The 22,628-nt window shown below is 33.7% G+C and overlaps 1 pseudogene; it reads left to right on the forward strand.

The window, feature by feature from the left end:
- The first annotated feature begins 4,513 nt into the window (after positions 1-4,513).
- LOC115887018 lies at positions 4,514-8,585 on the forward strand (annotated as a pseudogene).
- The last annotated feature ends 14,043 nt before the right edge of the window (positions 8,586-22,628 follow it).

Here is a 22,628-nt window from a genome sequence, read left to right on the forward strand (position 1 = left end):
ATATGTGAACTTAAAGAGTTAAAAAATATACAATTTTGATGTATAAAATGTGATGCCCTTTAAGTTTATATGGTTCTTAATGTAGAATTGAATTGTATTAAAATTTCTTACTTAAATATTCTATTTTTAGAGCCCAAAGTATGAATGAATACTCCTAAATAGTTACCTATTTTCGTAATCTAGAATACTGGTGCAACTTTTTTTTATGAGAGTTCAATTTTTAACAAAATTTTTAATGGTACCAATTCAAGAATTTATGATGAATTAATCCCGATGATTTGTAATTTCAGCATATGAATATGAATGCTTTAAAATATAAATTTACAAATTTTAAGTTTGTTACAAGCGCATTAAATACATTGTTATGGTATTATCTTGTTAGTGAGTTGTTTTCATTTCTATATGTGAACTTAAAATAGTTAAAAAGTAATACAATTTTGATGTATAAATTGTGATGGCATTTAAGTTTATATGGATATTAATGTAAAACTGAATTGTATTAAAATTTCTTACTTAAATATACTATTTTTAGCCCAAAGTATGAATAAATACTCCTAAATAGTTACCTATTTTCGTAATCTAGAATACTGGTGCAACTTTTTTTTATAAGAGTTCAATTTTTATCAAAATTTTTAATGGTACCAATTCAAGAATTTATGATGAATTAATCCCGATGATTTGTAATTTCAGCATATGAATGCTTTAAATAAATAAAACTTAAGAATGCTTTAAAATAAAAATTTACAAATTTTAAGTTTGTTACAAGCGGATTAAATACATTGTTATGGTATTGTTAGTGAGTTGTTTTCGTTTCTATATGTGAACTTAAAATAGTTAAAAAGTAATACAATTTTGATGTATAAATTGTGATGGCATTTAAGTTTATACGGCTATTAATGTAAAACTGAATTGTATTAATATTTCTTACTTAAATATACTATTTTTAGAGCCCAAAGTATGAATGAATACTCCTAAATAGTTACCTATTTTCGTAATCTAGAATACTGGTGCAACTTTTTTTTATAAGAGTTCAATTTTTAACAAAATTTTTAATGGTACCAATTCAAGAATTTATGATGAATTAATCCCGACCATTTGTAATTTCAGCATGTAAATGCTTTAAAAAAAATAAAACTTAAGAATGCTTTAAAAGATAAATTTACAAATTTTAAGTTTGTTACAAGCGCATTAACTACATTGTTATGGTATTTTCTTGTCGGTGAGCTGTTTTCATTTCTATATCTGAACTTAAAATAGTAACAAAGTAATACAATTTTGATGTATAAATTGTGATGCCATTTAAATTTATATGGATCTTAATGTAGAACTGAATTATATTAAAATTTCTTACTTAATTATACTATTTTTAGCCCTAAGGTTGAATAAATACTCCTAAATAGTTAACCCTCCAATATTTCATTGCCTTTCAAATTACTGTCGAGTACCACGATATCCTTTGAACTCGCTTTTTGTAGCCTTAGCATGTTCAAGAGCTGGCGTCTGCAATTTGAAATCGATAAATGTAGACAGTTGAAAACTTCTAGTCGTTGTAAATGGCACTAAATAAACGTAGGCGTAGCCAATTTATAACCAATGTCTGTATTTGAAGTTGCGAAGAAATCAAACTATTCATTAGAAAATCGAAAACACAATTCTTTAGGTTTGAGTTATTTTATCGTCATTGTTTAATCAATTAAATAAAAAATACTAAAATTTTTAGCAAATAAGAATTTGAGATTATTCTTTATTTTTTCTCTTGTAACTACATCAATAAATTGGGAGTACAAATAATAATAGAAAAAAAAACTGACGGACGTTCAGTTTTCCTTTCCCCTCTATACTAGATGTTTTTCAAAAGTGACTCACCCCTCATATTTTTATTTTAATCGCGGGATAGCGACGCAACAAATAGGAATTTTCCGTTATTTTGTATGTTTCTTTTTGTTGCAATTTAGAAATGGAGTTAACAGAGCAGCTAATTGGGGTTATAAAAATATACAAAATTCTGTATGATTTATCCGATCGAAGCTACAAAAATAATAGAATTACAAATAAAAAGTTTGGTATGAAATTGGAGTTGCAATTGGATTGGATAGTACATATGTACACATTTTTATTGTTTGAGGTTAAATATTGTAGGTAAATATTTTAGAATATATGTATTATATTTAAATTACTAATATTAAGACTATAACGCCTGTAGCAGAAAAGTGTAGAAACAAAGCAGCGAATCGGACCTATGTTGATGAGGAATTTCTCCGCGAGAGATTGCACATACATGTTTTTTGAAATACGCTGTATATGATGAAAAATGTTCTCTTATTGTTTAGAAAATGTTCTTCTTGTTTGTCCAATGAAGTTTTTGGGGAATACATTTTAAAAATTCTACCAAAAGTATTGGATACGCTACTGGTTCTTCTAAAACAAAAAAGTAGAAATATAGATTCTCATCGGAAATACTGAAATAGAGCAAAATGTAATTCAATTTAAATCTTTAAATATATTCCATAACAATGAATCTCCTTTCGAAAGGATCTGCAATTTAAAATAGATCATCTGGAACTACACAAAGAAAATCCAAATCCTATTTTATCCGGTTGTCTTATATAACAAACTACCTATAAGCACAAGAAGTATCTGAGAAGTTTAATATTGAAAGTAGGGAATATATTCTTTTATAAAATACTTTTTATTCCATACTAAACAATAAATAAGAATTTAGTATATACTTAAATATAAGAAAATAAATAAAAGAAAAAAAAAGTGGGAAGTACATAATTGGCATAGATCTGAAAATAAAAACAGATCTTACAAATTCACTATAACAAATAACCTATCAAAAGTCTCCACTGATCCTCTGCCTGCTAAATATTGATTGAAGTTCAAAAGTGAACAGTTTCGGGTTTTTGCATTTTTCTCGTAAATGGTAAGCGTTTTCGAAAAAAATAAGTTAGACAGCATTTTCGATTTGTTATGCAACAAAAGGAAAAAAAAACAGCAACATTGGCTAAGTGGATTTATGGAGATAAATCACTATATTTGGTATTAATATTTATGTAGCACCTTTAACATCACGTGGTGGGTTAATTTTTAAATGAACTCTATCACTTGTCGTTTTATTAGAACAACACAAAAAAATAATTTTGACCTTTTACCTTGATTTTTCTTACCAGATGTAGGATTAGTATACACACTAATTTTTCATACTTAGTGTTTGGATCAATATTCTAGTAAATGCGTAATTGTTGTAACTTGCAATATCTATTAATAGACACCGTCCAGATTCCAAAACACCGGGAAAGACTGTCCTCAGAATTAACAACAAGGTGGTAGAACAAGTATCGTCCATAAAATATCTAGGAGCTCTCGCTAACGACGCTTCCGACCCTAAAACTGACGTACCCCCCTTTCGCTTCCATAAAAACCCTCTTCTCCAGGCGAAATTCTAAACCTCGAACTACGCAAACTGAGAGTTGGACACTCATTCAGACATTAGAAAACTGCGTTAACGCTTTTGAGATGTACTTGTATCTTCGTATGCTGCGTATATCCTAGATGGATAGAGTGACAATTACTGAGGAGGTGCTTTGCAGGATGGGCAAAGATAAAGAGCTCCTTGTTACAATTATGGAAAGGAAGTTGCAGTACGTCGGTCACATCATGCGGGGTGAACGATACGAGATGGTCAGACTGGTCATTGAAGGCAAAATTGAGGACAGGAGATCAGTGGGAAGAAGGCAAAACTCTTGGCTTAAGGATCTGAGTCGTTGGTTCGGAAGAACATCGATTGAAATTTTCAGAGGTGCGGTTTCACGCACCATCATAGCCAGTTGGATCACCAACCTCCGAAGGGAGACGGCGACCGAAGAAGAAGTCCATATGAGGCTTGGCAGCAAAATGAAGACGCCAACTCAAAACATTTTACTTTTTTCATGATCTTCCTCTAATATATTTAAAACATTGAAATGTATTAAGGTAATCACAGTATGGTGTATGGCCTAGAGTATTATTTAGTGATTTTTTAAATGTGATTTAAAGAAATTATGTTTAATCCAAGAGTTACTAAAAATTTGTAAAATCTTATTAAATATACCAAAGAAGACCGTTATATACCATTAGAATGGAAAATCTATTCAAGTGTATAGATCTTAATTTACAGACAAAACTAAGGCTGGCCTCACACGACCGGAATGTTTTGCTCAATTCAGAAACGGAATTCATAATCTGAATTCATAACGTCCGGAATTTTATCTATTTTCATTACGCAGCACACACGTTCTGGTTTTTTCAGATTATGAATTTTTCAGATCAATCTGTCAGAGTGATACTGACGAGCGTTCTGAATTCCGGATCTGTATTTTAAGATTATGAATTCATAACGCATCTTTTTACATACATTTCAAATTGGCAGGCTCACACACGCCGGAATCAGCTTATAATGATTTCATATTTCTTGAATTGTAGAAGTAGAAAGAACCGAGGCGGTAAAAAGACGTGTTGCTACTGTTGCGCTATGTGTGATACAGAAAATTTAATTTTATGTGTGGAAAGTCGTCCTTGCCTATGGGAAACTTCCTTGGATGAGTATCACGACAGAGATAAGAAAGATGTAGCTTGGCTAGAAATATTCAAGATTTCAATTGAAAAATAGGATACATTAAGCGACGACGAGAAAAAACTGAAAGGTAGGTTGAAAAGATTGTTATATTTAGTCATCACCGGCGATAAATCGATTATTATATTGCCATGTTATTTCACCAAAAAGCATCATGAAGTACTGTGCAAACTTATCCCTAACCTGTCTGCCGGTATTAGTTTGGTTTGGTTCGAAGTAGTGCGTTAAAGTATCTTCAAATTTAAAGCCGTCTCTTGAGCGCACAAAATTATGTAACACACATGCAGCTTTCGTTACTTTCACAGCGAAATCTGGTGGTATTGTCATAGATGTATGGAAGGCTCTCCATTTGTTGCTCAGGATACCAAATGTACATTCCACTAGTCTATGCGCTCGATTCAGTCTATAATTGAAAATTCGTTGAATGTTGTTCAAGTTGCTTCTTGGGTAGGGCCTCAGAAAGTATGAATTTACTTACTTAGGGAAAGCTTCATCCCCAAGTAAAACATGAGGTGTAATTATTGTGCTGTTTGGCAAAGCGTTTGGGGCTGGCAAATTTGGGCGATACTCTGAAAGCTTTTTTTCGAAATTCTATTGATTGAAAATGCTACTATCTCCTTCTCTCCCGTAAGAGCCAATATCCACTTCTATAAAGCGATAGGCTAGGTCAGCATCCACAACAGCCATCAATACAATAGAATTGTAATTCTTGTAGTTATAATATGTTGATCCACTTAGCTGAGGTGACATCAATCTTATATTCTTTTCGTCTACAATTACGAAAATGTGTTTTCTTGTAAAAGTTGTTTGCTATCTCAAGCCAATGCTCTTGTGATGATGGTGGACTCATTTCCAACGGTTGCAATACATCCCATATAACCGTGCAAGTTTCCGAAATAATTCCGGAAATTGTAGTGCTTTCCATTAAAAATTGATACTTCATAACTTCGAAATTATCTCCAGTAGCGAGATATCTGAATCAAAGACAAATTTTCATTAGAATTTTTTTTATTGCAGGTCTGGAACTGAAAAGAAAATGGAGCAACTGCAGAGACTATTACAAAAAAGATAAACAAAAACTGAAGAGTTGTCCTAAAAGTTCTGCTACAAAAAAAGGAAAAAAATATGTTTTTGCGGACATATTAAGTTTTTTGGACCAAGTAGTTACAAAAAGGAACCATGAGGGAAATTATAATGATGATCACAACGATGAGTTAGATAGAAGTCACACAAAAAGCAAAAACTGTAGGAAGCCAGGGTGAAGATCAAATGGATGGTGAAAAAGAGAGAATCTTGGAGCATACAAAAGCGGGCACTATACGCAAGAAAAATGCATCGGAAGAACCGGAAACAAAAAAAAAGATGTGCCAGGAGATATACTCAATATATTACAAAACAAAACAACTACTTCCCCGAGAGATTATGATGACGGCGAAAAATATCTTTTGTTTTTCTCAAAACATGAAGAAAATGACACACTCACAAAAACTTGACTTCAAATTAGGCATGATGTAGCTCCTTAAAAATACATTTAAAGTAAGTGTAAGTGTACCCACCATCTCACCTTACTATATTCATTCAAGCACCCCGAGCCCCGGAAGTAGCTACAGTTCGGTGTATCAAGATAGTTTGGTTTGGGTTTGATACTCCAGGAAAAGATCTTAGGCAAAAGAGTACCTGGAAGGCGCAAAATCTCCTGGTTGAAAAACCTCAGAATTTAGTTTTCCCTGTCTACAGGAGTATTATTTAGAGGAACAGCCAGTAAGGTTCGAATCGATTTGCTTATTCCAACATCTGGAACGGATAGGCGCACTCAGAAGATACCAAAGAACGAGAGAAAATTAAAATTATGTTAATCTTCGTTTATGTTTAATTTTATTATTTCCCTCCTAATAGTAATTGTAACATTGTACACTTGTATTAATCCAATTAACATTTATTTTAAGGTTTATTGGATTAAATTTTCTGTTCCAGAAAAGCATATGTATCTCTTTTAATAATTATGTGACTGTTTAAATCCATTAAAATAATTGTGTTTATTGAATTATTTTTATTTATATAATATTCTAAACAAAACATAATTTTTAAAATATACACGTATTAAAATTATACATTTTTTAAATTGAGTAATTAACTCCATTATGAAGAGTAATTTAATCCATTGAAAAGGAATAGTTCTTACTTCTTAGGTAATGTAGTACTATAACGAGATCTGTAAGAAGCCAATTCTCTGACGAATTCGTAAGTCATTCGCTAAGTGGAACTTTTTTCTTGACGTTTTAAACTGAAATCGGCGATAAACGGTAATTTAGAAGTTAAAGGGTCGTAAATTTGAGAGTAATTCAAAAATCTTGATTAAACACGATGAAAAATTAGTGCAATTTTTCACGTTTCTGCATTAGTCCAGTAAATGAAAATTGAAACCACGGCTTAATCCGTCGACCGGACTGTTCAGGTGGATTTGGTTAGGTTAGGTTTGGTTACCTTTTGGGGAGTAGTTTTAAGGGAAAATTTTGTAACACCGTGCTCGGTCGTCTTTGGCTCTCCGCGATAGAACCTCACTTTTGGTTTTGCCGGTCGGTCGCCATCAGCAACCCGGCTTAGAGAAATGGTAATTATTTAAATTTTGCTGCATAATCTGAATCAGCTGCTATTTCGAAGCTACAGGGTAGAGTTTTGGATTAGCTCAACCTAACTCGTATTTGGTGTTTGCTGGCACGTTGTTTTTTTTTGGCCTCCAGAATGTTAAATGGAAGAAAGGACAGTTCCTTTGTTTATTATTGAACCCTCGGAAGAATTTCGAGGGTGTCCTATGTGCGGGTATGTTCCAAGGTGCGGACAGTGTCTTATGTACGGGTAGTTTCCCTATGTACAGATGTCCTATGGACGAGACGTATGGTATCCACGACTGCTCTCCGATGAAAAGCTGCCGTTCGCAGTGGTAGTGTTTAAAAAACGTTATAAGCGTTTCATTGATTATAGGACAAATTGTTTAATAACTCGTCTAAAATTTAATATTTTTTGATGATTCAAAGTTCACGAAAAAGTAGAATCAACAGCTATTACATTTTGAAACATGTTTGAATTTTGTCATACTTTATGATAATAAAAACCGGTCAAATATTCCTTGGCCCAAATATTTTCAGATATCTAGAAACTTATTCATATCTTCACTAACTATAATAATAAACTAACTAAAATAGCTTATTTGTCAAGATTTTTAACAGTTGTTCTGAGAATCTCTTTAAGCAACTCAAAACAACGCAAAAATTTGTTTAATCACATTTTAATAAAACACTATTCGTGAGTGGCTATTTCCGCTTTTTTGGAATTTAAGGCAAAACCGGTAGAGATTGCGCAGTGCAATATTTCCTTAACGAAATGTAAACCGGCAACGTCGCCATCGCTAACGACCTTCATTTGTCTGAAATAACATGTGCCGTTTATCTCGCGTTGATCATTCGGAGTAAAGGTAAGTAAATTATCAATTTTATATATTACCATACCGTATTTTTTTCTAGACAATAAGTTATTTAATTATATAGAAGTGAAACTGGCTAAAGTTTTTACTAGTTTTAAAATTATCGCTTTGAAATAAAGGCATTTATTGTTTTCTAACCTCAAAATTACGGACAAGTTATTTATTGGAGAGCACGTGACTAAGCCATCTCACCCAACATAGTTGGGTTAGATGGCGCACGTCATCTCACCCAATTTTGCCAAAATACTTACCTGAAATCTGCTTTTCTTTTAGATGCCAACTAACTATAGACGAAAAAACTATTCCAGGGCATCATGGACCGAAGAAATGTTAAAAATGGCAATGCTGGCTGTGCGGTCAGGAAATATGGGAGTGAATCAGGCATCCAAGGAATTTAAGGTTCCTTGCACGACACTTCGTAGAAGACTGGTCGAGGTGATACTAAAAAAAAGGTCTGGGCTCGCCATCAGTTCTAGGATTAGAAAATGAGAGGAAAATAGTATTTCATATTAAAAAAATACAAAAACGAGGAAACGAGGAAAATTGTTCGTCATATGGGATACCACCTTGCTGAAAAGCTTCAAATTAAACATACCTTCAATAAAGAAAGTAAATTGGCCGGAGATGATTGGCTTAGATCATTTTTGCGGCGGAATTCCGACTTATCTGTAAGAAAGTCAGAAGGTGTATCAATTGTTCGTGCTCGGGGAATGAACAAAACAGATGTGGACGCCTATTTTGATTTGCCAGGAAAAACTTTGGAAGAACATAGTCTCTTCGACAAGCCCGGCAATGTATTTTTAACATGGACGAGACCGGGCTTCAACTGAATAATAGACCTGAACATGTTATTGCTGAAAAAGGGTCCAAGAACATAGCTGCAATAACATCCGGTGAAAAAGGTGAAACAATAACGGCAATCTGTTGTTCTAACGGAGAAGAGACATTTATACCACCAGCTTGCATATTTAAGGACAAGATGAGAAAAACGGGATGCCCCCTGGATCCGTTATTTATATGTCTCAAAAATCAGCATACATTAATACATTCATCTGTCTAACACGGCTACAGACACAATTTGTTCCTAGAAAGCCTCAAGGCCACGTGATTCTTATTTTAGATGGTCATGCGTCGCATTGCAGTTCAATAGAAGTTTTAGAGTACGCTGAAGCAAACGATATTACTTTATTATGCCTTCCAAGCCACACAACACAATTCCTGCAACCTTTAGACCGTGGATTCTTTAAAGCATTCAAAAGTTATTACTATACTGCGTGCAATAATTTTATTAGAACAAATCCCACGAGAGCTCTAAATAGACTATAATTTGGTAAACTGTTAGCGGAAGCGTGGACAAAATCAGCTACGGTAAATAACGGCACGTCATCTTTTCGTGCCACCGGTGTTATACCGTTTAATAGAGAAGCTATTCCAGACTACGCTTTTTTGAACGAGAGTGAAAATGGTAGCCCTGTCAAAAATGCTAAAACTGAAAAAGAAAATAATAGCAAAACAACCGATGAGCGCATAGTTCCTCAAGAAGGTAGCTTTACCCATAATAACCTAGAGAATCTGACAAATTTTGAAGTTATTAGCGACTTTGAAAATAATGAAAACTATAGAAACAAAAAATATGAATAAAACACCTGAAAAGAAAAAAGAAACTCCTGGAAAAACGTTGGGCATTATTTGTCCAATTCCTAGTACTTCTAAAGTGGATGTGGTACGCAAACGCAGTCGTCAGCTTGCTGAAATATTAACATCTCCAGAAAACATTCTTAAAAGAAAAACACTAACAGAAAGCCAAACTAAATCTTGCCAGAAAAGAAAGAAGGATACAAAAACACAGTTAAAAAAACATCTAAGAAAACTCAACCAGAAAAAAATGAAAATTGCAGCTCTTCTTCTGATAATGACGAACCTCTAAAAAAAGTAAGACATAAACTGTTTTTGCAAAATAAAAAAAATATATTTGGAAAATGATAACACGACCACAAAAAAGCAACGAAGCAATAAAGGGAAGACAAACCAATTCAGAGATTACAATCATTCTTCTTCAGATAGCGACATATCTATTGACTTACAAAGCGATTCAAACAGCAACATTCATGACAGCGATGACGAAACTGAGTGCGTTGGCTATGGAGAGGCCTACATAAACACTACAAGTCGAGAAGAGTGGTTGCAGTGCGTATCTTGCCACAAATGGCTTCATGAAAGTTGCACGAAGTTTTCAAACTACTGCTTGAGGTGTGGCCGACGAGAAAATAGTAAAGTTTAGTTGTTCTTTGTTAAATAAAAAAGAGTTTTAATGTTTTCGTTAAAGTTTTGATATGCACCATCTCACCCCCTTAGGAATGGGTGAGATGGTTTTTTCTGTTACTTAGAAATGTTTATTTTTTGCACATTTAAATAAAATAAATTTTGGTATTTTAACTTATATTTTATTCAATATTAATATCTAGAAAGGTAAAACCCATTAAAAAATAAAATCCTAATTTTTTATAGATATTCAAAAAACTGTGCGCCATCTCTACCGGTTTTACCCAACCGAAATTGTCCTAAACCAAAGAAAATTGCATAATTACGAATAATCGAATTAGTTTCTTTTTACGAACAACTTTACGATAAAAAAGTGTCAGGATCATATTTTTAGCTAAGGACCCAATCTTCCATCTGACGAACAGGAAAATCATCTACATGCCATATTTCTCCCAATATTGACGAAAAAAACCTTTCTTTGACCATTTAGCCGTTATTTTAACCGTTTTCCTGGGACTTTACGAAAAAAAGTGTCAGAACTTTTTGTGTAGATAATGACCTTCATTTTTTATTTCATGAAAAATTTTGTAAATTGCATATTTTGGCAGATATTTGCGAAAAACTGATATTTCGGTGATTTGGAGCATTTTTTTGTGTTATAATTTTTTCTCCTAAAACTACTCCCAAAAAGGTTCGCCTAAAAGTCGAGGCCAACGAATTAAGCCGAGGTTTGGGTCTTTTCGTGTCCTTATTTACTGGACTACATAGATATTCAAGTATTTCAATAGAAAAATCAGCGTTATTAAACGGAGATTGTTTCTTGGAAATGAAAAAGTGATTATCAATTTAAATTTTTCTTTTGTCTTTGTTCATTCTATTGAATCAAAGGACTAAGAAAGGAGTCTAATACTACTTTTATATTTATAGAATAGAGACGGAATAGACATCATGGAACGCCATTTTCTGACATTTCAATTGATAAATTTGAATTTGTTTTGAATTTTTGCGGATTTGTTAGCCCCTTCTGAGTTTATGATATTTCTTGTTAATTTTATGATTGATTTTATGCACAGGATAGTTTGGAAAGGTCAATAATTGGCGTCAGGACTTGAATTTGAGTGAGATTATTGTGAATCTTAGAAGCAAGCTTGAAAATTAGTTACTAGTGCAGCGTGCGATCTTTTTCAGACAAAAAAACACATGAAAAATAATGGAATAACTTTCTACTAATTAGTAATTTAATGTATCTGTTACGAGAAGTAAACCAATCCATTATGAAATTCATTTAGGACAACTTAATTCAGTTTTTATTCTGGCATTTTTGCACTTTTGAAAATTTGACTTAGTGATTTGACTACTGTAGGCTGAGATCACACCTGCAGAGTGTGGGACTGGTGGAAGAAGCCGAATTCCGACTCTGTATGGAAGGTGATAAAACCGTGAAGCACGTTATGTGTATCTGCCCCCCTGGGAGCAGAACTAGGTTTGATGTTTTTGGCAAAACCATGCTAAACCTATCAGACCTAGGTGACATATCATCCTCGGACATAACCTTAGGACATAACAGTCTATATTAAAAGGTTGGGTTTTGAAGGCGAATCATAATACTTTTTCTGTTAAAAGTTTGCAGAACTGAGTCACAATAGGTCCTCGCGACCGCAGTGGAGACTGTGGAAGGATTCCCATTGGACGTTCTTAAGTTCCGTCTTAAGTTGGTTTCTACTTGGGAAGCAAAACGCTTCTGGTTCAGAGCTAGATCGTTTGATTTTCATTGCCTTCTATCCATAGGTAGGCTGGCACCAAAGTAGGAAGACTTTATTATCTTTACCTAATTTGTTCAGCTTCTCTAAGCATTTTTTGACCAACTTCAAATTGATGCTTATACTGAGTTGATCGATTTTAATACTGAATGTTGCTTGACTATTGGATAAGATGGCTACTTCTTGTTTCCAATGGTTCCTATATAAGATAAGTTGTACGCATCTGTCGATAGCGTAGATTTCTGCCTGAATGATATAGAGGTTAGTTGCCCATTGATTCGGAGTATTTAGTTTTCGGCCCATACTCCTATCTCTGTTCCTGCTTTGGTTTTGGAAGCATCAGTATATCACGATATGGTATGGTTTTTTACCTGCTGAGCAAACGTTTCTCTCTTCCAATTCCTTGTATTGCTCAATACTACAGTGAGATGTTTCTCAAAATTATACATTCTTGGGATGTTATTCACTGGGAGTTCGAGGAGTGGAATTGTTCTTTTGTGAGTGTTCCAAGCTCCTGAGCTGACAATTCTCCCAGTACTATTTCCGCCGATGACCATTCTAATCATTGTCGCATTGGGATATTGGCATTTTTGCTCTAGGAGTTGTATCTATTTTTAGGTTAATTCTTACGCGTTCGGCAGGTAAAACGATCTTTTAAGGTGATGTTATCTCGGAAACAAAAAGTCAGATACGAAATTTAATTGCAGATTAAATTTAATTTTTCAACTGTTTTGATTTGTGACATTCCTTGGAGAATGAAGTGTTAAACCCGCTACACTGGTATAGCTATTATTTAGAACAATGGGAATGTATTAAAATTAAATATTAATCCAGAATAAGGGACCATAAAATAATTTTACCTAAAAACAATCCTTCAATCGTACAAGCAAATGGTGGTCCAAAAATTGTTGTTTACAAACAAGTTACCAGTTAAAAAATTCACATTTACAATACCCGTCTGATTCGAATAGGAATCGATTAAATTTGAATCTAAAAGCTCTCCAGAGGCACATTTCCTTTCTACATAAAACGAAACCATTTCCGTTGCACATTTCTGAAGCCTCATATTTACCGATATTTTTTGAATCTACAAAATAAAAGAAGCGAGTGGATAATATTTAGAGAACGCCTCTGTTCTGGAAAGAAAAGGGCAAGTTAAACACGTATTAGCAGCATTAAATAATTACTGAGACACACTGTTTTCAATTTTTATATTTTAAAACCGTTGGAATAATATAATCGTGTTGAAATAGAATAAAATTTGAGAGGTATTTTGAAGAATAAACTAATTATGCAAAAAGCTCTGTATAAACAAACTTTATTAATAGATAGATCACGAATATTCGAATTAGGGTTTGCTGGTTACCACTTATAATATCAATTGAATTTACAATTTTTACCATAAGCTTATTTTGCTTATGGTAAAAATTGTAAAAATGTTTACCATATTAATAACAATTAAATTGTAAAAATTATCTTATGAAACGTTCAATAGGTTTATCTTTTCCGATGACCTTACTTTGCGCATGCGCATTAAAAGTTGCACGTATTTACAAAATAATCACAATTTGATATAGTTTAGAGAGTACAAATTATACATTGTTATGAAAAACGACTTTTCATTGTCATCATATTATGATAATCTTATGTCCATTGTGTAACCACGCTTGTTTTTTCCGTTTTATAATTTAAAGATTGCATTAAATACTCTTTCGATCACTTTTATATAGCCAAGGATGCAAGTGTGCTCAGTGAGAAGTTTGTGCAATTATATTCTATTTTTTTTTCGTTGGACTTTTTAAATACTCGTAAAAATAACTATAAAGTGTTAGTGGAGTGTGGAAGTTCTAATATAAAGGTCCCCAATTATGTTTTCATAGGCAAGTAAAGTGTTCAGTTGTTCTTTTATTTATATTAAACTACACGGCATACTTTTTGGTTAGATTTCCTAAGAATATTGATATTCGTTTAGAGTGGCTAAATGTATTTTTTATATAATTTAATTTTTTGTGATAGTAAACATTCAATTTATTGTTCAAATATATGCATTTTACAAATTAAATTTTTAAAATTATATATTCAAACTTGGCGCGTGGACGATAGGTCCTGGATGAAAAAAGATAGAGTAGAAGCACCGTGTGTGCAACAAAGAAAGAGGATAAATGAAAGTCGTTGATATGTTTGCGACAGTTTCTATCGCGATTTACGTATCCACGTAAGTATAAAGAAAAAAAAACATAGACGTGTTTCTGGGGTCGAAATATACCATCCCTAAAAATATTTGCACTTATTTAAGACTCACCCTGTATATTATTTTTTTTTATATTGTCATGTATTTGCTTTACATTAAATGTATTTAAATAAGCTTCATATAGAAAAAAAAATATTTTATACTACTATTATAAATCATTATAATATATTACTATATTGTACTGTAGCGTTTTTTACAAACATAACCACTGCGAACGGCAGCTTTTCATCGGAGAGCAGTCGTGGATAAGGTATTTCACTGGAAAGAACTAATTAATAACAATAAACAAAAAAATACAGATATTGGACGCCAGGCATTTACAGAGAAAGAAAACACAGTTGTATATTACTTAAAACTAATGACTATATTTATTCAAGATGGACTGTGATGGTAAATAGCATTGTACAATTTAATAATTATTATAGTGGTTAAATACTATTACAAGGCGTAATGTAATGAAACCTAAGGTCTAAATCATATTTTAAATATTAAATCGACATGAATGTTCTTAACAATCTAACCACTAAACATATTCTGTACGATATTACTTAAGATGTACGTTACTGTTTAAGACTGAAAATGTTTTAGATGTTAAATGTAAAACTAGAACTTAAATCTACACTTAGCTGTTCTTTATGTAATCTTGCTTCAAACAGTAACAGCGTGAGGTGGGCTTGCATCTCTGTACTCGGCCATCTAAGACAACAAAAGGGGGCCAGAGTGAGGACACCATGAATTGATACAGCCGTAACTACTGACTAGACTGAGAAATAGGAACGAAGCAGCATGGGGCTTACGCTGTATCCATACTGTAGCAATATGGGAACACTACCCGTACCTTGGAACACTACTAGGACCTTGGATAATGTCCGTAACTTGAACCATAACCTTGGACGCAGTCCGTCCATAAGACAATGGTACAGGGGAGCACTACCCGTACCTTGGATACTACTAGGACCTTGGATAATGCCCGTACCTTGTAAATATTCCGTACCTTGGACCCTAAAAATACGAAACTCTTGTTTAAAATCAAACCAAGATCTAATAAACAAAATGAATCTACCTCGAATTACTTCCGAGGGCTCATTAAATAATAAAGAACATGTCCATTCTTCCATGTGACATTCTGGAGGACAAAAGAAAAGGGACGCCAACGTGCCAGCAAAATACAAATACAAGTTAGGTTGGGACATCCAAAACTCTACCCTAAAAATATGCAGTAATAATATCGAATCTAAAAGGATAATATTTCATCTTAACTTGTTGCTTTGAAATAGCAGCTCATTCAGATTATACAGCAAGATTTAAATAATCACCATTTCTAAAAGCCGGGATGTTAGCATCATCAGCAGATGGTCACGACTAGTGATGTGCAGGTCGGAACGTGCCTCAGGGCCTTGTTCCGGGAACGTTCCTCTAAGGTCGGGAAAGTGACTGAAATTCGGGAAAGTTGTATTTTGATGCGAGTTGGAATATTCCTCGGAACATTCCCCACTTTTTGGGAACTTTTCTTAAATTTAGGGAAAGTAATCAAAACATTGAAAAAGAAGAAGAGAAACTAGGTTATAAACATAACCTAAATTTGTTTCTTTTATCGACTTGTGTTGCTTCTGTTGTTTTTGCTTGCCGGTCGTTGAGATCGAGAATATTTTCTTTTTTGCTTGTATTTTCAACTACAAATAATAATTACTGTGATTGTGAGTAATAATTAATAGGTAAGAAGAGCTCTTCTTTAAGTTACGTTGCATTAAAGTTAAGATAAAAGTTTTGTCATATATTTTGTAAATCGTAACTTTGAAAACTTTGATTTTTTTTATTTTTAGATCACTAAAGTTGAATGACGAATTGACGAACCCGGAACTATGACAAAAAAAATCAAAAATTTGGCAATATTTTAATGCGATTTCAAATAATGGAAAGCAGAACTTCATTTGCAAATTTTGCAATTTTGTGTATAAATTTAAAAATGCCACAAAGTTTGCAAACCATCTAATTAAGAATTGCCCAAAAATTCCAGTGGAGGCGAGAACTGTCATTAAAAATATTAAAATGAAAAATGTTGGGAATGCAAAGTCGCTTGAGCTTGGGAATAATAATAAGAATTATTCTAATAATGATTCTAGTGACAGCTTCAGTGGCAATGAAGAGATTGAAAACAGAAGTCAAAATACATCATTTTCTTCAACATCAGGTCCATCAGGCAAATCAAGCTCGGGCTCGGGCAAAACAAGTCTTAGGTCTTTTTTTGATCATATTGATCAAAAGGAAAATGTAAGTCGTGAACTATTGTGGTTAAAAAGTTATATCTATATGTCATTTTATGTTATTTGTTGTTCTTATGCTTACGCCCGGTTTTATAAGCTTGGGTTTTGGGTTAACCCATCTCTAAACTGATCTTTATTTTTATTAAAAATTGTGCCGGTCTCTAGCTCAATGTATTTATGTGATGGGTTTGCCACTCAGCCTTGTTGAACACTCATTGATGATTGAGCATTATAGGTTATTAAGACCAAGTTTTAAGCTTCCCTCACGAAGAGACATCTCTGAAACATATTTACAAATGGAGTATGACAAAAATGAAAAAGGATATAGAAATCTTAATCGCAATGACCAAAACCGTTCATCTGCAGTGTGACGATGAAGTAATATAAGAAATGAAGGGATTTTGAGTTTTGTAATAACCACTCCAAAACCGTATTTTGTAAACACTAAAGAAAATAGGCATACCGCGGAATATCTGGCTCAGGAAATTTGAAGTGTTTTAGAGAAATATGGCCAGGAAAAGTATTTTGCAATCATTGGGGACAATGCTGCGAATATGAAAAAGGCATTTAGTTTTGTTACAGAGCAACATCCATCTCTTGTGACGTATGGCTATATGGCTCACACATTAAATCTTCTTTTCCGAGACATATTAAAGATGGAATCAGTGGCAACATTTTTTTCCATGGTTATCTCGACAATAAAAGTGGTGAAAAATTCGCAGGTTCTTTCTGCACTTCTGGCTAAATTTAATAAAGAACGAAAGATCAATTAAACATTAAAACTGCCTGTTAAAACTAGGTGGGGTAGCCATATTAACGCCTTAGAGAGTTTATTGAAATGCAAAACAAGTTTACAAACCCTAGCTGTTAATGAAGGGGCTATGTCGACCTTGCCAAAAGATATAAAATCAATCATATTGGACGATGATATTTTTTGGGTAAAGGTTAAGAAATTTTTTGATGTGATGCGTCCTATTGTTTTCTGAATAAGCAAATTAGAAGGCGATGAGTCAAATATACATCTGGCCGTTAAGGCCTTTAAAGAAATATTTAACAACATATCAAGCTATTTATCTAGTGCCCCTCTCTCTAAGGCTGAAGAACAAAAAAATTTGAGGACGGTGAAAGAAAGAAGACATTTTGCTATTACTTCAGTCCATTTAGCTGCAGATTTGTTGAATCCGAACTCACAAGGGGCCCATTTATTTGAAAGGGAAGTTCTGGTGGCACTTGAGTTTATTGCTACAGTTGCTACTAATGATGACAGCATCGATTCTAATAAAGTACTTCTGGAAATAGCTGCATATAAAAGTAAAACAAGCGACATATTCGAAAAACAAGTTTTATGGAAAGTAGTGGAAAAAATGTCTCTTCTAGATTGGTGGACTGGTTTACTTAGTCATACTGAAGTGGCCAAGGTCAGTTCCAAAATTTTGTCAGCTCCTGCTACTTCAGCCGCGACAGAAAGGTCTCTGAGCACATTCAGCTGGATACATAATAAGAGACGAAATAAGTTAACTAATGAACGAGCAGGGAAATTAACCTATATATCCAATAATTGGAATAAACTATACAAAAAAGTATTTAGGGCAGAAAATTTTGGAGAGAAAGAGATGGGTGGAAAGTCTGAGAGTGATAAAGAGAGTTCAGTGTCACAGACACAGAGCATGAACAAGAGACTGAAACTTTAGTAGTTGATACGGAGACTGAGACTGAAAGCAATTCTGCTGACTCTGATAAGTCTGATATTTCTGACTCTGAGATTGTTGAATTCACAAACGTGACCCCTGCCCTTGCAGCTGCCTCTGACTCCCTGACTGATAATAAGAAAGATTAATAAGTATTTATTTTGTTTCGTTTATTTGTCTTGTTCTGAAAAGTACTATAACTTGATTTATTATTAGATTTATGAGAATAATAAAAATTAAATATATTTTGAAAGTTATATTTTCTTAACTTTATCACTTTTCTGCTTTGGGGAATATTTCCGGGAACCTTCCCATCATTATCCCGATTTGGGGTTCGTTCAAAATAAGATTACCGGAATGTCCCCATCTCTAGTCACGACTAAACTAATATCTACAATTTAAGCGTTTATAGCAGTGATTCCCAAAGTGGTCCAGGTGGACCCCCAGGGGTCCACGGGAGACTTGCTGGGGGTCTACGTAGGCGTGAACAAAAAATGGGGGTCCATAAGATGTTAATGGGGGTCCACGAAAATTTATCTGCTTTTGATAGTAAAGAGCAAAAATGTAAGCATAGTTTTTATAAGGGCCTACCTACATTGTTTTAAGTACCTATCTAAGCAGATAATATTTTAATAAGGCAAGCGACTGTTACTTGTCCAAACTTGCGTATTCGATATTACGTACAATTTCGTGTACAGACTTGCAAAGCGCTATCCGCCCGACAATGCTTAATGCTTGTTCAGACATGAACTTGATCACCACTATAAATACTTGATGCCAAAGGCAAACGCATTCATTTGTTTCCGGAATTTCGAAAAAAAGGCGGAATTTGGCAAAAAAGTTGTGAGAAAATTTATATCTGTGTTTGCTAGTGCCGGAGAAAAGTAAGTAACCTACCTTTTTTTTGTTATAGTACTTAAGTATTTTGTTTACGTGTACTAGTCGGTTGATCACAACGGCCTGTATAGATAGGTAACTTAGTAACTTACAGATATTTTAATTGTCCTCTTTCGATTTGAAGACAAACACAGCACGTTTTATTCAATTGTTTTTTCACGAGAGAAACACTGCCTCTCTAAAAAGGCCGAATAAGCAATATTGCAGAGCAATTAATTTTGTAATTTTTCTTGCAAATAACTACTAATTTTATAAAACAGTAATTTCATAATCATTTTAAATTGGTTTTGAAGTAACTATTTTATCAAAACTATTCCTTTTCGGAAAGAGCGAGCGGTGCGCGGGCGACGGGAAAAGGGCGGGGCTTGGACTTCGATGCCAGTTTGTCACGTTTTAACAATGAAGCCGCAGACAAAAATACGCAAATACACGGAGCGCGTGAACTCATTGATTTAATAAAATGTTAGTTATCGTTTTTATGGACAATTTTGGGATTTCGACTTTTATTTTTCCTACACAAATATGATCAGTATTCGATACTGAGTACACCAATTTTTATTTATACTATTAAAAATTAGTGGTAAATTATGTACTTTAAAATTGATACCGTTTTGTGAAAACGTCTGTATTTGTCTCAGCGGTTTATTAGTTGGTCCCTTTACAAGCCGTAATTCTATTTCCGCGTGCTGACAAAGGCTGCGGTGTGATACCTATATTCAGAAAAAAACTTGGTTACTAAAACATTTTTTTTTACAGGTAAGGTAACTGACACGAAACATGGCTACAGCAAAGAAAAAATGTCGACAATATAGTATCGATTATTTGAAATATGGTTTTGTTCCATCAGAGGCAGACAAACAATTGCCCATGTGCCAGTAATTTTACCTGCTGTTGAAGAGGTTTTAAAAACTGTTTTGCACAAATCTCCATTTGACGTACTAAAAAGAATTCCATTAAGTAACAATACTGTACAAAGACGCATTGATGAAATGAGCTCTGATATCGAAAGCTTTTTGTGCAATCATCTGCAAAAAAACTCATTTTTCTATACAACTGGACGAGTCAACGTTACCCAGTAATGAAGCATTACTATTGGCATATGTCCGATTTATTGTTGAGGAAGAAATTCACGAAGAATTGCTATTTGCCAGAACTTTGGAGACTGACACTAAAGGCGAATCAATATTTAATGTCCTGAGTAATTTTTTTACGGAAAAATCGATCCCATTTACAAACATTATTTCAGTGGCAACAGACGGAGCTCCTGCAATGGTCGGGCGATATCGTGGGTTTATAAGTCATCTCAAAAGAATTATACCAGGACTTACAGCTATTCATTGCGTAATCCACCGACAACATCTTGTGGCAAAACATTTAAGTGACAGGTTGAACCAATCTCTTCATTTTGTAATAAAAGCTGTCAACAAAATCAGAAGCAATGCATTGAATACGCGTTTATTTGCTCAATTGTGCGACGAAAATGATGAAGACTTCCAACGACTGCTCTTACATACTGAAGTACGCTGGTTGTCGAAAGGTGCATGCTTAACGAGATTTTACTCTGTTTTCGATTCCATATTAGAGTTCTTAGAAAGTAGAGATCCAGATTTAAAAGAAAACTTGATCAAATTCAAAGCAGACATTGCGTATTTGACAGATTTGTTTAAAAAATTTAATGATATTAACTTGCAGTTACAAGGGGACAGCCTGAATTTAATAAAAACAAAGGGGATAATTTCGGCTTTTCTTGGGAAATTGAAATTTATGAAGCAAAACATTAGTCGGCGCGAATTCTCTCAATTTCCAAACTTGTCGCAGGTAGAATGTATTGATGAGGATATCCATACCTACAGTCAACATTTAAGTGCTCTGCATGATGACTTCAAAACCAGGTTTGAAGATATACTGACGATGGATATACCACCATGGATCATAAATCCATTTGATGAAACGGAAGTGGCCAATGTTGTATTACAAGAGGAGCTGCTCGAGCTAAGCACTAATGAGGAGCTGAAGGTGAAATTTAGAAAAGGCTACCCAACATTTTGGCTGCAAGCAGAAATACCCGAAAAATATCCTGGACTGTGGGAAATCGCAAGGAAATTTTTAATAGCTTTTCCCTCGTCATACCTTGTCGAAAGGAGTTTTAGTGCGTTACAAACCTCTTAACAAAAAAAAGGAGCAAATTAAACATCACAGAGCGGGGGATTTGCGGTTATTGCTCACAAAAATAAAGCCAAACATTGATCGTTTGCTGACACTCCATCAGATACATCCTTCCCATTAATTAAAATTATGACCTGAACCTATATTACCTTAATATTTTTTCTTGTAATTCTATTCTTTTAATAAATAAAGTGATATAAAATGTACCATTTTTCGTTTTTATTTTACATATCGGAATATAGGGACAGAACTCAGAAGTGACACAATTTTTATTTTTTGGCGACTTTAAGAATGTGGTAGAAATGTAGCAGCAGGGGGTCCACCGAAACCAGTAAAATTTTGAAAGTGGCCCACGAGAAAAATAAGTTTGGGAACTACTGGTTTATAGACTAGCTCAGTGGGCACCGAGTGGGCGTGTCAAGATCTAGCCAACCGACCCAGATCCCACCGAGCGTAACAATTAAATTTCCGCAACTAGAGTAGTAGGAAGGGAGAACATAGAACTGGAAAGAATTAGACAGTTGTCTTCTGTTCATACTATCTTTATATTTATTTACTAATTCTGATGCTTTCAGATGCATCTAATTGCCTGTAATTTGAGACTTGTTTAATTAATTTTAAATTATTAAGATCTATACAATGTTTTTCATAAACAATATGTTCAGCAACGCAAGATTTATCTGGTCTACCATATCTTATTTGAGCTAAATATTCTTTAAATCTAGTTAATATTGATCTTCTAGTTTGCCTAATATATTTCTGATTACAATCTTTACAAAAAATTTCATAAATACCCTACCTTTCCAGTGGAGGTGTTTTATCCTTAGGATTATACCTAATAATTGATGTAATTTATTATTAGCACTGTACAGAAGTTTCTAATTGACATTCTTTAAAATTCATTTTAGACCACGGGATAACTCTCTATCAAACGGTATTGACCTCGGTATTGACAAATATTTTGACGTATCTTTCTCCACTTGTAAAGTGGAATTTTCAGAAATCAAAAACTTATATTTTCTAATTATTTTATCAACTAGTGAAGGATAATATCCATTACACTCAGCTACATTCCTGATGAAATCTCTTTCTATTTCATATCTTTCGTTGGTAAGTGGAAAACTAAGTAATCTATGAACTAAGAAATTTAAACTAACCATCTTATATGTTCAACACTATGCTATGAATATCTGCGTGTAGTGGCATTTTTCCTATAGATATCAAATTCCAGGCAATTATTAGTA

Source organism: Sitophilus oryzae, unplaced genomic scaffold, assembly GCF_002938485.1.
Source record: "Sitophilus oryzae breed Bouriz unplaced genomic scaffold, Soryzae_2.0 scaffold_551_pilon_pilon, whole genome shotgun sequence".
In the NCBI taxonomy this organism is placed as follows: domain Eukaryota; kingdom Metazoa; phylum Arthropoda; class Insecta; order Coleoptera; family Curculionidae; genus Sitophilus; species Sitophilus oryzae.